At 35.2% G+C, this 18,031-nt stretch overlaps 1 protein-coding gene across 1 annotated transcript in view; it reads left to right on the top strand.

The window, feature by feature from the left end:
* LOC122811026 (sprouty-related, EVH1 domain-containing protein 1-like) overlaps positions 1 to 18,031 on the top strand; it is a 1,131,707-nt gene that overhangs the window by 850,085 nt on the left and 263,591 nt on the right. The gene's annotated exons all lie outside the window — the stretch shown is intronic.

Raw genomic sequence — 18,031 nt, 5'->3', positions numbered from 1 at the left:
TTTCTCTATGTAGAATAGGCTGGAAATGCATATGGAAAGCTACATAAAGTAAACAGTCATACTGAAAGAAGGAGTTATGCCAATGTCAGGATTGCAGTGTCCCTTTGTAAGGTGCATGGTGCCCAGTGTGCCTGCAAAGTTTCAGCCTTCTAGCTTTACCCCTCATGGAGAAAATCCAGTTTTAAAGGGGTATTTTTCTTATATAGAATAAGCTGTAAATGCATAGGGAGAGCTAAAAACAATAAAGGGTCATACTGAAAGAAGAATTTATGCCATAGCCAAGATTGCAGTGCCCTTTTGTAGGGTTCAGAGTACCCAATGTGCATGCAGAGTTTCAGCCTCCTAGCTTTACCCCTCATAGAGAAAATCAAGTTTTCAAGGGGTATTTTTCCTCTATGTAGAATAGGCTGGAAATGCATAGGGAAAGCTAAAAACAGTTTACGGTTATTCTGAAAGAAGAAGTTATACCAGAGCCAAGATTGCAGTGCCTTTTGTAGGTTGCAGAGTACCCAGTGTGCCTGCAGAGTTTCAGCCTCCTAGGTTTACCCCTCGTGGGGAAAATTAAGTTTTCAAAGGGTATTTTTCTGTATGTGCAATAGGTTGGAAGTGCATAGGGAAAGCTAAAAACAGGAACTGGTCATACTGAAAGAAGACGTTATGCCAGAGCCAGGATTGCAGTGTCCCTTTGTAGGGTGTAGAGTACATGGTGTCCTGCAGAGTTTCAGTCTCCTAGCTTTACCCCTCATGGAGAAAGTGAAGTTTTCAAGGGGTATTTTTCTGTATGTAGAATAAGCTGGAAGTGCATAGGGAAAGTAAACGGTAAATGGTCATACTGAAAGAAGACGTTATGCCAGAGCCAGGGTTGCAGTGCCCCTTTGTAGGGTGCAGAGTATCCTGTTCACCTGCAGAGTTTCTGCCTCCTAGCTTTACCCCTCATGTAGAAAATCAAATTTTCAAGTTGTATTTTTCTCTTTGTGGAATAGGCTGGAAATGCATAGGGAAAGCTAAAAAAGGCAAATGGTCATAGTGAAAGAAGTTATGCCAGATCCAGGATTGTAGTGCCCCTTTGTAGGATGCAGAGTACCAGGTGTGCCTGCTGAGTTTCAGTTTCCTCAGTATGACCATTTACTGTTTATAGCTTTACCTATTCATTTCCAGCCTATACTACATAGAGAAAAAAAACAGGGAAGTCATCTCAGACTTGTTCACATCATGTTTTAAAACTTTCACTATGTTTGGATCTGGTGAGGTCAGCAGATATGTATGCAGTCCTATGATTGCAGATCTATACATGTAATCAATTTTGAGGAGGCTGATACCTCCTTCAGAACAAGGAATATATAATTGTGGTATACACTCGTTTTTGTACATCATTTGATAGGAGTGAAATATTTTCTTGTTTTCCTCTCCAACCGATCCAATACCTTTTGGCATCAGTCAGTTACCCCAAAACAGCAAGTTAGAACAAGAAGAACAAATTGGTCTATAGCTTGGACTTTGTTCCTAGACATCAGGGCTCTTTTCAGTATTAATATTAGTCTTCTAAAATCCTTACTGAGCTTTGAATGCATTTGTTCATGTTTTATTGTCGATCCTTCATCAGTTCCCAAATATTTACGCACTCTGTCCTTCTCAAGTTCCTTTATATCACATTCCTGTTTTGTATCTGACATTTTAGATTTTGTAGAAAGATTAATCTCAACATACTGACACTCAAAGATCAACTGACTTTAAAAATTTAAATCCCACATTTACACCCCAATGGATAAACATAAGATTTACATTTTCATTACAGCTCCCCAGACATTATGCACAACAATATTTCCAAACAGGAACAGCTGGTGGTTATGGATAATGATTACTATCTGTATGAAGCAAACAGACAACTATCCAATCACCACCACTATATGAAGATGGATATTGATCCAACATCTGGCTTTCAAACTGAAATCACTTTTTCTTAAAGAGAGGCGATCGAAAATGGTATAATCTCCACCAGGAATGAATACACTAATATTATGTATGGCGGAAACACATCTTGTTAAAATGTATTCATATATTTACCAGAAATCGACATATGGAGGAGATACCTGGACGACTGTTGGATGGTTTGGAAAGGAGGACAGGAATATCTAGGGGAAATTTTGGAATATCTAAATGACAATATTTGAGGGATTGACTTCACTGGAGCACATCATCCTAATGAAATTCATTTCTTGGATGTCCATCTGAAAAGACAGATGGATAACACATTATTAACATCTATATATAGAAAATTTCCCCAGTACAACACTCTCCTACATGCCAAAAGTTTCCATCCAAACATATTACCAAAATATTCCAAAATCCCAATTTATGAGAATAAGAAGAATATGCTCCTCACAGGAAGACCTTACCAAATATCAAGAAGACCTAACCAACAGATTTTTGTCCAGAGGATACTCATCACAAATCATTAACTCACCTGTGACTCCATACCTAGAGAGTCTTTATTGGAATATAAGAAAGGCAAGAACACTGATGAGATTGGTCACTACCTATGGTCGTAACAGTAGAAATCTTATCAATATCCCTTTTAGAAAATTATTTCTCATTACAAAAAACATCAAAATCAAGCAGGATAACTATACACAAAGGACACTTACTGAGATAAGTTGATTGGGAACTTTACATTTTAAAACCACGAGTTTCACTAGTAAAACACAGGTCAGGTATATGACATTAATTTCTTGAAATTGTAGTTCAGATTGGATAATCTATCTAGCCACTTGTACATGTCAGGCATTTTACATTGGCCAGACATCAAGGCAGTTCCGCATCAGAATTTCAGAGCACTTGGGGGACATCAGAAACCACAGAATTACTAATGCACTGTACAAACATACAACCAAACATACAAATGCAAGATTTACTTTCACTATTATTGATCGAATTGTGGGGATCGCTCTTTCAAATCAGGATGGCATTCTCAATACAAAGGAGAGAAGGTGGATTATTAAACTAGGGGGACTCTTTCCCCCAGGGTTAAATGATAAACTATGAGTTTGCAGTAAGTAATTTATCCTTATTGTATAACATTACATTTTCTATTCTTTTGTTTTCTTTATTAGATTTTTTCATTATAGGAGTTTTGTCATATTAATACTTTGGCAGTATACTTGCATATGGATGGATGACATTTCTATAATGTGTTATTTGTGAAAATTCACCATTACAACATTTTTTATTTTTTAATTAATTAATCACAGGAAATGATGTCATGGATTCAAAACTTTCAGCTATATAAGGGCTTCTTGTAACTTCACTAATGTATTACTGAGGAAAGCTTTTAGCTGAAACCGGTCTAATCACCAGCTTTTTGAAGTTTAATAAACCTATTTGTTTGACTCTCCGAGGTGCTGGCAATTTTTTGCTTTTGGACTAACCTACTCGCTTGCCGTGCACCAGCCTAACTTGCTAGCTACATCCTTACAACCCAGACTAATACTTACTTGGTACTGCAGATTTCCTGTCTTAAGTGTTGCCTTTGCACATTTATCAAGACCAAATGACATTCTTATATCATCTGTGAAAGTTCTGACTACTTGCAGTTTGCTTTCAGCTTCTCATTTGATGAACTATACAATTTTAAATCATCCTTAAAAACAAGATGAGAAGTCTTTACACTTTGCTGTTATCTGGCAGCAAAACTGTGACCATGACCTAATCTAATGAGTTAATGGCAAGACAAAAGAGCAGCAGTGACAAAAAGTCACCCCGGAATACCCCTTTGAATTTTTATCTCTGGGATAATAATTTGTCCTTTATCATGGTTAGCTGAAAAGTGGTTTGTAATTGATCGCTGTAGGGGTTATCTTATACATCTGGGATGTTGTCAAATGCTTTTTGTAATATATCCATGCCATATTTAGAATTTTCTCCCTTTTACAATTCCCCATTATGACCATATTTAACAACAAATGATCCTTTGTTCCATATGACTTTCTTCTGTTACTTTTTTGTTCTAGTGCCATGATTGAGATTTCTTCTATAGACTATAGACTCTGTCAACATCAGTTCCAGTATATAGTTTATACATCATCAGAAGGCAAGTCATTGGTATATAGTTTTTAGGACAGCCTGCGGGTTCACTGTTAAGGAGGAGTATTGTTTTTCCTGTTGTTAACCAGGTTGGTGTCTGTTGGGATGCACATATAAGTAGTTCCTCCTCAGAGTTAAATCTTCATGTAAAAGATGCTAATACTTTTAGCTAGAAATTAAGTACTGCTTCTGGGCCTGTAGTTTTCCAGATAGGAGCTTTTTTAATTTTGTTTCAAGTTTCTCTGGCAGGTACTTCATCTCATTTCATATCCTGTATATTTGAACTTCTTACTATTTTTTTTGTTACTTCTTCTGTCCATTCAGCATCTTTGCTATGTTCCACAGGGACTTCATAGATATTTCTCCAAAATATACCTGTTTCTATTTTTTGGTGGTGTTTCCATTTGTTTTGCTTTATTTCCCAATTCTCTATAAAACTTTTTTGGTCATCAATGAATTGTTTATTTTGTACTTTTCCTTTACATTTATCTACATATCTTCTAAGGTTTTTCTGCTTGCTGTTATCTTTAGTTTAATATTTATAATAGCATGCAATAGATCCTGGTCTCTTCTAATACTGCACATTGCTCTTATCACCTGTATCTTCCTATGTATTTATTGTTGATCTTTTCTCCCTTCTATACTGTTCTAACAGTGGCACTCCTTGCCTTAACAGCTTTATAGTTTTCTCTGTTCAATACTTCTATGAAGGTATTTGATTTCTTTCCTTCCTTTCCCATATCGCCCTGTGTTTTGTGGTAAATCGTTATCTGTGATTAATTTAGCTGCATAATAATATGTTCTATTTACTTCTGTTATATTACATGAATTTCTGTTAACAGTCCTGATTACTGTGTTCATTTGTTTTATCAGACCTCTAACACCTTGGGTTATGACATTCTGTAATCTATTTCTTTCACTGATCTTAATATGTCTGTCCATCTCTATTAAATCAAGCAACTCTTGCCTTAGATCATTTTCTATTAAACTGAGGGCACATTCTTTGTTCTCTGTTTCCTGCAGGCATTGTACAGGAAGTTCCAGACATACTCTCTTTAGCTGCATCCTACATCACGTGTTACTCTTTCATATCGGAATTCTCTGTCCTATCACTCCACAACATTGACTGCATCAGAGCTGCCACCATTTCATGTTCCTTCCCTTGCTGTGCAGCACCAACTGAACTTTTGTACTGGTTTCCTGCTGAAAGCTCCAAAGTATCCTCATGTGGTAACTGATCAGATGCTTGCTATTCCACCTGTTTCTGGTTAATTTGAGGACTCATTGTTCCATCTTGCTGTGACATTGCCAGTGTTGTATTTTCTACACTAAATCCTTCACTTTGCAAGTAATTCATTACTTCAGTTTCTATCTCTTTAACTTCTTCATTACTAATCCTCTTTCTACTTCCTCCCTTTATTTTATTATTTTTTTTTATTGTGAAATTTTTCAAATCTGGATGCCTTTGCCCATATTTCTCTTCAAATATCTTTTGTGCTTCTTTTTTGTATTGCTTAGTTTTGATTTCTCTTTTGCATAGATATTGCACCATATTAAATCACTTTTTCTTTCCCATGTCCATATTTCTTCTTCAGATGTCTCCTGCCCGCTTACTTTGGGGGCTCATTGTTACATCATGCTCTGATATAACCTGTGCTGGACTTTCTGCACTATAGCCTTCACTTCACAAGTATTCCATAACTTCAGCTTTTATTTGTTGAACTCATACTTTGCTAATCTTCTATTCTATATTCCCTCTTTGTGATCTTATTTTTTGTTTTGTGAAATTTTCCAATATATGGGTGCATTTGCCTGTATTTCTGTTCAATATCTTTGAAGCTGCATTCTGTATTGATTAATTTGGCTTTCTCCTTGCATAAATATTGTACCATATCAGATGTCTCTTTCTTTCCCATGTCCATGTTTCTTGTTCATACCTTTCAAAAATATCTTGGTTTTGTTATACTTCATTTGGAAGGGGTTGGGAGGGTGGTTTAAGGGGTTGGGAAGGTGGCTTAATGGCTAAGGTGTTTGCCTTACAAACTCAAGGTGCAGGGTTTGAGTCTCACAAGGGATAATTGGCTAGGCTTAAAATGGCTCGCAAAGGCAGCTAGCTTAGTACTAAACTATGAAACTATATCAGATGTCGCTTTCTTTCCCATGTCCATGTTTCTTGTTCATACCTTTCAAAAATCTCTTGGTTTTGTTATACTCCAGTAATCCCAATGTTACATTATTTAACACAGAGCATAAACTATTAATTGCCCCTCCCTCATGGCTTACAAAGGACCAAAACAACATACCACCGGAACAACTCATTCATTCAAATACCTGAGGATTTTGTTTGACTGACGCTTAAATGCTCAGCTACACATTAAAAAATAGAAAAAAGCTAAAAACAAAATAAATTACTTACATTTTTGCTTCTAAAATATCTGACTTTTTTCCTTCTAAAACAGGTGTACCTTTGTTAAAAGAATATTTCTGTCTCAACTAAAGTACATTTTTCCCTTAATCACTTCAGCTCAAATAAAAGCCTAAAAATCTCTTCCAACAAGATATATAGGTTAATTATATAGGTTAATTAAAACTCACCCTTCAAAAATGCCATTAAACTGTACTCCCAGTTAAAGAGCCAGTTCACTAGAAGGTTGCCTGCTGTTTAAGCTATTGAATCTCACCCCTTAATGCAGACTGATTCAGGGCCATCTTACATAGAGCCTTAGGTCACATACACATACTTGGCATCCTACTTCAGACACCGCAAACAAGACTATCATGTATAAATCAAAGTACTCCATCTTAGGACCAAAACTATGGGAATCAGTGTCTCCATGCCTAAAGATTTCATCCTTACACACCACATTCCATTCTATATTTAAAAACACACCCACTTAAATCTACCTTGTGCAAACACTGTACTTCTGAGAGCATTACTTAAAAAAATCTTATTTTTTCTAAATTCTTTTTTACATTTTATTTATTTGTGTACCATATTTTATAAAATTACAGTAACCTGCACTCTACACCTATGCATAAAACTTTCTCTGTTTCTATTTTGCAATTATATTGTGTTACTTCTTAGAAGAACTGATCAGACTTTTCTATTAAATTATATGTATGTGTTTATTCATCAGGTTCAATATTTGTTCAATGTGTGATTGCAAGTTTATTTTAATAGTATTTCAAAGCCTTTGCAGTTGTATCCCTTCACATCCTCTCTTCAAAATGGCCTGTTTGGTTTTGTTACTGTGACTTGTGTTTCAATCATTTTTAATAAGTGCTTGTTCATTCTTTTTCAGTTAACACTGTGCATGAAACTCTGTTTCATTTTTGTACTTTCCAGCTGGCCTGTTGAGAGCAGTGTACTACCCTGATAACATAATCCATTAATTTACCTTTGCTGCACAGGTCAGCGGTCTCAAACAAAGACTTTGATGTAGTGATCTCCTCTTCCCTCCTATTTTCTTTTACATGCCTTATTTTCATTTAATTTAATATTATTTGCTTTATTGTTATGTTTATTCCCTGTGTGTATGTGTTCTAACATGTCTATTATACAACAACCCCCCCCCCATTAATATTCCAAAACGTGAACGCTGATTGGTCAGCGTGCACGTTGTAAATCAGAGTTATAGTAATGGAAAAAGGTCCGGTCGCCCGGACTTTTTCCATTAGTATAACTCCTTTTTTACAGTAACGGAGAATGCAAGATCTCCGTTGCTTTTTACACACTGTCTCGCTATCATAGTGAGACAGCTTTAAAAAAAGTAACTGAGATCTTCCTATCTCCGTTGCTTTTTTTTAAAGGTGTCTTGCTATGTTAAACTCCTTTAACATAGCGAGATAGTTTGTAAAAAGCAACAGAGGTCTTGCTTTCTTCATTGCTTCTGTCCACAGCTCTGATGTACTGCGTAAGCATATGCATGCGCAGTACATCAGAACTGCCGCAGAATACCAGACAGTTGTGGAAGGGCAGCAAGGAAGCATTATACAATGCCATTATTTAAGAAAAGTAATTATTTTTTTTCTTAAATAATGTCATTGTATAATAGCAATCACCCACTTCTGGGTATGGGTAATGCTGGATTTACCCACGGTTGTCTTTGTTTGGCCACTCAGGCTTCGCCCTCGTGACCAAACCACACCAACCGTGTGTAAATTCAGCATTACCCATACCCAGAAGTGGGTTATTGCTATACTGTCTTCCTCTGTTAAATACAACTATCCTTGACATTTTCAGACTTTTATGTTCTCTCCATAACATTATCACTTATTTGTTTTACCTGGTTCTCTCGTCATTCTCCCCAACCTCTTTCTTCCTTTTCCCTCAACTCCCTTCCTCACCCCAATACCACAGATACACACACAGAGCTCCTGCTGTTTACAGACTTATTATTCTCTTCATATCTCCACTAATTCTTTTTGTACCATTAAGGTTGTTTCTAAAGAAGACTTTCATTCAAATCATTGCTTTTAACATTTATTTTCTGTTGACATTATGTATTTACAATCCATTTCTGTTTTTTATGCATGTATTTTTGCTTACTGGGTGTCCAGTTGTTCATTTTCTCATTCATTAAAGACATTGGGAATATAGCACCGTAAACAACTAAAAAAAGTAATACAAATATAAAAGAGTCCAGCAAATCAATACAATATTTACCTGCAATCAGTTTTTGTAAACATTTTATGAATCCCCAAACAGAAGTTACCACTTCTGTGAGTGATTTTGTGATTTTGCTGTTTTTGGTTCATTAGCATTCAAGTAGGGAGTACTATTTTATGACTAAGGCTAGTACATATAATGGACATTTATTCTGAGTGAGAGACATGAATAAGTTATTTAAAGCTGGCTACAAACAGTACAATGTATTGAATTTACATTATAATATTTTGGTAGGTAGTTTAGGAGTTAGTGGAGAAAATGGGAATATGGCAAGCATGAAATTAGCAGAAGGGGAAATAGGAGGCAGGGCTTCTACAGAGAAATACTGTTGGAGAGATATAACAAGTAACCAAAGTATGTGGACTCTCATGGGAGAGGAGTTGGACCTTGAATAAAGGGAATGGGTGAGTTAATAGACCGAGAGAAAAATAATTTTATTAAGAGGGACTGAAATGAGTTGTTTCTCTGAGTTGAATTTTGAGTAATTTACCTGAATGAATTCTGAGTACCTTGTATAATGTGGTTGACATGTTACGATTGTTCTATAAATGAATTACACTGGAACAACACAGTGTGTGTCCAGAGTATTTGCTAATATTACACTGTGGCGACTGCCTGCAATTGCAAATATATTGTGAGTTGATTTCCTCAGCTGCAAAAAAAAAAAAAAAAAAAAAAAAGAGTCTTGAGCCCTCAATTGTGAGTTGGTTAAAGGATCAAGGAAATTTTTTTCATACTATAATTTCTATCATGAGTACTGAAACTAAGAAGGAATGGAATGTTTCTGAGCTACTGTGAGTTTAACAAGGGTGAATTTTAAAGTGCTGTTGACTGAATTCTTAATGGAATGCTAAGCACTGACCATTAACCAGAGTGACAGGATCGTCTTTTGGCCGTATACAAAGGCAAGGAGATACAGAGCCAAAGGCAAGGAAATGCAGATTCTAGTAGCAATACAGAGTAACTGTGATAGAGAAGTAACCTGCAATTTCTTATTAAACCAGTTTTAAAAGGAAATGTATGGCATCTCAGAAGTGGTAGAATGACAAGAACTGTTTAAGTGTTTAGGCTAACTGATATGAATTTGGGTGAAAGGTATTGAGGCACAGAAGTAAACCCGGTATTATTTTTGCCTTGTGATGGTTGTTGTGTGAGGTTCTTACAAGGACGTTTGTACCCTTTAAATTAATTATGTAATGGAAATAAGGAACCTAAATGAATGAGAACCTCTCCAGTGAGAGAAACAAACGATTGGTTATTGACTGTAAAAGCTGATAACTGTGATTTACAGAGTGACTCTTTTCAGGCTGTTGAAGCAAATTCAAAGTCAGAAGATGATGGCTTGAAACAGTAAAAAAGTATGATTCTTATCTGAGCCAGCCAGTTCTTGTAATTGTAAATTGTCATGTGTATAAAGCAAGTGAAAAACCACTGTCAACCTATGCTTTCTAGAAAGACTTTTATTGCTTCTGAGTTCGCTATTTCGGTAGGAAATTTCTGGAAGCTTTGTGTGTGTAATTACTGCTTGATATGAGGCAGTGGTGTGGTGTATGGAATACACTGACAAATGGTAGAGCTTGATACTGCACAGCATTGAATCATACCAGGTACTCTCTGTGACAACGTGTATAATTTAATACAGCACTGAATTACACCAGGTACTATGTGGCACTGGCAACATGTATAATTTCATACAGCACTGAATCACACCAGATACTATCTGTGGCAACATGTATAATTTCATACAGCACTGAATCACACCAGATACTATCTGTGACAACGTGTATAATTTCATACAGCACTGAATCACACCATGTACTATCTGTGGCAACGTGTATAATTTCATACAGCACTGAATCACACCATGTACTATCTGTGGCAACGTGTATAATTTCATACAGCACTGAATCACACCCGGTACTATCTGTGGTAACGTGGATAATTTCATGTAGCACTTAATCACACTAGGTACTATCTGTGGCAATGTGTATAATTTCATACAGCACTGAATCTTGGCAGATGCTTCCCATGATAGTACATATAATTCTATAAAGCACTATATTATATGTAATGCTGTTTGAACCATAGTGTAAATGAGAAACCTGAATAAAAAGCAAGTATCTCTTTTATTGGAGAGAATGTTTTGCTCCCCTACTTGCCTCAATCCCAAGTCCTCTCTTCATTCACCAGTCCTACTGAACTTTCCTTAGCCACCCTAGGTTAATCCTGGTCCATGTCTGGGGCCAGCGAAGAGACTGAGGATCCTGGTGCAGCATCACACCACTGCTGCTGCTGCTGATGCTGTGAAGTATTTTTTTTTTATGCCCTACATTTCCCACAGCTTGCACACACCCGTAACATCCTGGGATGGATATGAAATTCAGCATGCATTTTTATACTTTCACCTCCATGATAACTCAGCCACTTGCTCTGCCTCCCTAAGACAACACAAGGCCTCCAATAGAGACTTGCCATGTGTCCAAGTGTATGCCCAACCCGCGGGATGGGCAGATACATCCCTCTATCAGGATGGGCAGTTACATTCATCCATTCTCCCATGCCAGCACCTCTGATGCCCAAGTTGATAATTGAGCCTGGGTCATCTAGGTTGTATCTAGGGCTTCAGCTCTGTATTCCACAACACTGGCTATAAAGCAAGTATTCCTGCGTAATAAGTAGTTAATATTAAAGAACAGGTATTGCTACAAGAATATTTGTCCTGTATCCTTACAGAGGCTTGCTCCAACAATAAAAGTCGGCCTTTGTGCCAGTTAAAAGGTATTCTAGAAAAGGAAGTTCTTGGGTGGTTTTATACTAAAAGATTCACAACAGTCAGGCATGCATGTGGCAAATTTGCTTTACCAAAATACAGCTGGCATTCTATGAAATTAAATTTCATGTAAGGTGGTATTTTAAAAAAGTAACAGAAAACAGTGGGTTAGTTACTATGTAGAGCAAGAAAATGGCCAAATTGGTTCTAAAAGAATAATCCATTTGAAAAGAAAAGGGAATTTATTTCTGAATAAAGTGAAGAAATGGTGTTGATTCTGAAAGGTTAAATTCTTTGACAGGAAGATAGAGGTCATTGCTCAGTAAAGTGTTCATTCCAAAAGATTAAATCCACCAACAGGAAAAATGAAGTTTATTTTTATAAGACAAGAAAGATTATGGTGATTACTTTTGAAAAATAAACACCCTGGAAAGTGAAAAGGGGGTTCACTTCTATATATCAAACAGTAATGTGCATTTATTGCAAACTTGGTAAAGTGGTTGCTAGATATTGGTGAGAAAAATGAAGTAATAAATGAAACAATAGATATGTTGTCATCAAGCAGGTAAAACAAATCAAAACAAAACTCTGCTTGAATAAAGCAGCAAGAAGTCACCACACAAAGCAGGTTCCCTATTATATGATCGAAGACTCATTCTTTCAAAAGTATCTTGATCAAACTTGAAAGCACGAAATGGCAAAATACCGAAATGGCATATAAGTAAATTCTTTCCCTGGGAAAGAAATCGCTTGGCTGCCTTCATTATTTTGCCATTTCTGTCACTGTAGTGCGATCTTGGAGTTGGTATATTTAAGTAAGGGGGGGGCCAAAGCCCCGCACTTTATGTAATGTTTTAAAGTTTTGTTTTTTTCTTTTTCTTTTTTGGAACAGCAATTTTTTTTTCCCCTGAGAAAAAAAATCACTGTTCTAAGTGTTCAGGATTGTAAGCTTTCGCTTACATGGGGTTGAAAAATCAGTGTTCGCTTTTTTAAGCATTCGCTGATTTAATATAGACCCACAAAGTAGCCCTGCTGTCCCTGAAGTGAACTAAAACTCTGCTGAGGTACAAAAGTGTGAGTTAATTAGAGAAAGTAGTGCTATCCAACTAAATCTGGTGCAGCGGAATGGGAATGCTTTGGATCAAAGTGTTTCATTTAGGCAAGAGCAAATGAATAACATGCAGTGCAGTGCTGCAAGTATGTGAGGTTAAACCTTAGTTGAAAATAACGAGTCTGTGCTGATTCTAACTGAACTTTAAGAAATGTTGCTGCCAGGCACAACTTCGGTATTGTTAAGAAACAAGCAGTTGTAGAAAAAGCATTGAAGGTTATTTTAGGAAATATACTGGTGCAACAAAAGGTTAAACAAGAACAAAAAAGGTAGAGGTAAAAGGAGTAGGCATTGAATCCCCAAATGACTTAGCTATACTGTGGGAAAGTTTGTCTCAAAGAAATAACTGGTGCCAAAATCATGGGCCGAAACAAAATGCAAAAATGCATTATAGTATTCTTTGGGAAGACACCTACCCCAGGGAACTACCACAGTAACAAAACACCCCTAAGCACTGACCCAGTTGTTTAGGATTTGAGTGTGCTGTTAAACTGCTAGAAGGAAAGAAGGCGCAGTGGTGCAGCGGTAGCATTATCACATCACAGCAAGAGGCTCTCTGGTTTGATTCCCGGCTGGGGTGCCTTCTGCGTGGAGTCTGCATGTCCTCCCTGCATTCATGTGGGTTACCTCTCACATTCAAAGACATGCACCTGGAGTGTTTCTGCCCGGGCCTCTGCTGAAAATTGGCTTCATTCCAAGTCTGACTTTCCCGGTTAACAAATGTTAAATAAATAACATAAAATGTCTCTCTGTAGACAGCAAGAGCTCAGTATCTGAGCCAGTGACTAAGTGGCTATTCATGAAGCAAAGCAAAAGTTTCAGACAACCTAATGTCATGGAAGACACAGCCAAACATACAAGCACTATGTGGACGAATGTGGAAACAGGAATGATAGTCCTTAAGTTTAGAATATATATAAACAGACAGACTGATGGCATCAATCAACAATGCAGTGCGTTAGAGAGAGGAGAATCAAACCTGCTGTCAGAATATTCTACCCGAAATAAAAATATACATGTCAAAATTAACCCACCTCATGCAAGGCTTTGGGCTGCAGCCTATAAAGAATTAGCAGAGTAGCAGAAATGGCGTACTGAAATACAGAAAGAAATGCAAAAGTGCATTATTAATAGAGTGAATTAGCTTGACCCGACAGCTACATAACGAGCTCAAGCATGAGACGACTGAAGAGGAAAGTATACAATGCCATAGAGAAACTGAAGCTCAGAAAATCAAATGCAGTAAATAATCGACACATATTCAGACAAAACTGGCATGTTCTGCTTAATTACTCTGGAAATCAATAAACTAATCACATTAGCCAATACTTATTGGATACCCGTTGTCGGTGCTGCAAAAGCGAATAAATATTTTGACTTACTTGCAATCAAATCTAAGGGAGAAATAATATATGCAGGTGATTTTTAAATGTATTCTCTCCAGAAGTGACAGTAATAAATGTCATGTTTAAGATATCTGCACCTGCTAAAAGATTGAACAACTTAATCAATAATTCAAATATAAGAGATATTTATGAAAAAATAGAACCCAAATCCCTAAAATACACACATTACTCATACAGATTCAGTGCACAAACTAACACTGATAATGTACTGGTTACAGATTATTTATTCTCAAAAATTCAGGAACTTTTCATTAGCTCCTGTCCAATGTCCGACCACAATGCTATTTTCTTTAAAATCCACATGAAATCTAGTCATCTAGTATATTGGCAAAGAATACCAGCATACATTGTTAAGATAACCATGTTTAAGGAATGGTTACTGAAAGAAATCAAAATATTTTTAAACATAAATGACAATGATAGTATTTCTAAAGCTATTGTCTGGGATATGCTGAAATCTTACATTTTTGGAAAAATCAAAACCTGGTACCTAAACAAACAAAAGGAATGGGATAGTACGCTATCGAGAATACAATAAAAAATTGATGAACTAAAAAAAATCTAAATAATAAAAACATAAACACAAATACAGAACTGAAACAATTAAACCTTGAATACATGAAAATTCTTAATCAGAAAGTGGCAGTAAATTTAGAAAGAATAAAAATTACAGTCTTACTCTGTTAACCCAAAAAACATGCATAGATTAGCTGTGAAATCAAAAAACTTAACCAATGTTATACATATAAGGGAAATTGTTGATGAAACTAAAAATAACACTAAAATTGTAACAGATTTAGAAGATATTCTTGAGACTTTCAGAAAACATCACAAAATAATAACATAAATCCAAATATTAATAACAACGTCCCAAAAGATAACTTCTTAAATGAGAACATAGGCAACAAACTATCAATAGAACAGAATACCAAACTTCTCAAACCAACAACATTAAGTGAACTAAAAGAGAGGATTCAAATCCTTAAGAACAATAAAGCCCCAGGATTGGGTGGATTAATAGGAGAAATTTATAGTAAGTACTCACAGACGATACATTAAAGATACTTTTACAAGCTTTTGAGGAATTCAGAAAAAAGACAAGCTCATTCTCTTCCTGGAAATACGCCATGATTTCCCCTATCCTAAAACAGGGCAAAGACCCCAAAATAGTAACTTCATATTGTCCCATTTCACTATTAAATGTGGACTATAACATTTTAACATCAATATTAACTAACAGATTAAATCAACTGATGCCTAACATAATAGGTGATGATCAAACAGGCTTCATCCTAAATAGAAGAGTATAAGACAATGTTATCAGGCTCCTTTCCTTAGTAGACCATGCTAACAGGGAAAAAAAGAACTATCAATTATTAACCTAGACTTAAACAAGGCTTTTGACTCTATAAATTGGTCCTGTTTATTAGAAGTATATAACTTCTCCCCTGACTTTATCGATATAATTAACAGATTATATGTTAACTAAATATCATACATCAAAATTGGTACTTTTTAATCAGGTCTGCTCAACATCCTAAAAGGCACTAAACAAGGCTACCCACTTTCCCCTTATTATTTGGCCTATCAGTAGAACCTCTAGCTAACTTCATAAGAGCAAATTCTAATATAAGGGGAATTTCTGTTAGTCCAAGCAACATTTCTAAAATACAACTTTTTGCGGACGATGTCATGTTAACAATTGGAAATATAGATTCCTCTATAGATCATACAACAAAATCCCTGCAAGTTTTTGAAGAGGTTTCAGGCCTAAGCTTTAATCACACTAAAACAGAAACATTATTAATACATAAAAAAGTAAACACTTTACTAAGAAAAGACAACAATTTTAACTGGGCAAATAACACCATTAAGTACTTACAAATATACATAAAGTCAAACTGGAATAATACTTTAAAAACAAATTACAAATATCTATTATCCACAGTTAAGGAATTTTTTTAAATAGATGGAATAAAATGTATTTCGCGAAGATCATATTACCCAGAATTTTGTTCTACTTCCAAACTTTAATTGCCTCCCCATCCAAAAAGTTAATGAAGCAACTAAATTATATGTTAATAAATTTCCTATGGTTTCCTCAAAAGCCAAGAATCAGCCATGCTTGGCACTACAGCATTCCCAAATTTAGAACTGTATGTGGAATCGACCATACTTAATGTGATGAGCCAATGGTTAAACTCCAAATATAGTTCTAATTGGAAAAATCTCCATGTAAGTATCTTATTATCCGACATAGACACAAATATTGACAATAATATGTTCTCAGAAAATAAAAAAATCTTCCTTATTGTCAAAGAACATTTCTACAATACCAATAAGAATAAAAAAAATTCTCTTTTCACTAATTATATATTACATAATTTTAAAAAGATAAAAATCATACGACAAAAAGCTTAATATTTTTAATATTTCCCATAGCATATACGAAGACATGTCTGGACTCTTTCAACATATCTAAAATAAAAGTCTTCTTCTTCTTTCTGGCTTAGTTTCTTGCACCAGTTTCTCTGCAATAATAATATTCACGAACCATGTTCTCTTATGGCCAAGTATAACATAAAGCACAACAACTGGTTGAACATACAAATATTTAGAGAATACATAGTTAATGAATTAAAATATGTCATATCACCAGCATAACACCTTTACTTAAAATACTTTCTCTTCTTTGTGAAATAAACACTTTGCACGTTAATAATATTCTATCATTGTCAAGTATATATAAATCTTTAAGAACCAATATGTAAATCCCAGAGGACTCCTTATGGAATTTCACAGAGAGAATAAACAAATCCATTTTTTCAGATAGTGATAAAGAATCTGTACTTAAATCAATTGGTAGCACAACGTCATCCCCTTCTTGGAAAATCTTCACTTGAAAATACATTCATAGGAGCTTTATTACCCCACATAAGATGAACTTGATATCAAAAAATAATCTTAATAAATGTTGGAGGAAATACTTTGTGCAGATTGGGTACACATTTCTTACATGTAAAATAGTAACTTCATTCTGGATAGAGTTCAGAAATTTCAAAAAAGCATTGTGGTCAACAAATGTGAAATATCTGACTCATTATTACTGTTCAATGCACCGATACCAACACATATCCCCAAAATACAGATCCACCTTCTATGGTCCTTGCTTGCAATTGCAAGAAAAATCATTATGTCAAATTGGAAGTGTAAAAAAATCCTGTCATTTACAGATTTTTTACTATTAGCTAATCTTGTATATAATAGGGAGTTGCAAACTATTTTAGAAAGAACTATTAAGATAACACATAAGAAATTAATTTGGTTGAAGCTTGAAAAACTAATAGATAAAATGTAATCACAACAATGACATTATATCAGTTATGGACATTGTAAATAGTTATTGTTCCATGTTATGATGTTTTTAAGATATATATTGTGCATATTTATATATAATATTTCTTGTATTATTTTATTTCATGAAAATCAATAAAAAATGTTTTAAAAAAAGAAAATCAAATGCACTAAGCCAAAGTTTGTCCCAGTACCAAGAAGAAAGCAAAGTGCCTTAGAGTAAATAACCAAACTGATTGCCTTTGAGAACTCTGTGCATATAGTGTTTTTTTCCCCAAACACCTTTATTGAATTATCACTTCTGAAATAGGCAAATTTACATTCATATAAACTTAATCACAGTATAATTAACATAACAACCATTTTACTTCACATATATTGCTATATAGCATATAACCTAAGCACCATTACATAAATTATTAAATTCCTGCCTTTTTTAAACAAGAAGCATCTTTATTAAACCATTACTTATTACATAAGCAATCATGCATTTATATAAATGAAAGCAAACCACACAGACACAATACTAGTTGCAAGCATTTTACATCACAAACCATGCTGACACACTCGCAGTTGCAAACATACATCATTTATAATCTACCCTTTTTTTAAATCAAATGATACAGAGTTCATTTAAGTCC

Source organism: Protopterus annectens, chromosome 1.part0 (genome assembly GCF_019279795.1).
Source record: "Protopterus annectens isolate FY-2018-M chromosome 1.part0, PAN1.0, whole genome shotgun sequence".
In the NCBI taxonomy this organism is placed as follows: domain Eukaryota; kingdom Metazoa; phylum Chordata; order Ceratodontiformes; family Protopteridae; genus Protopterus; species Protopterus annectens.
This window is presented reverse-complemented; position numbering and strand designations above follow the sequence as displayed.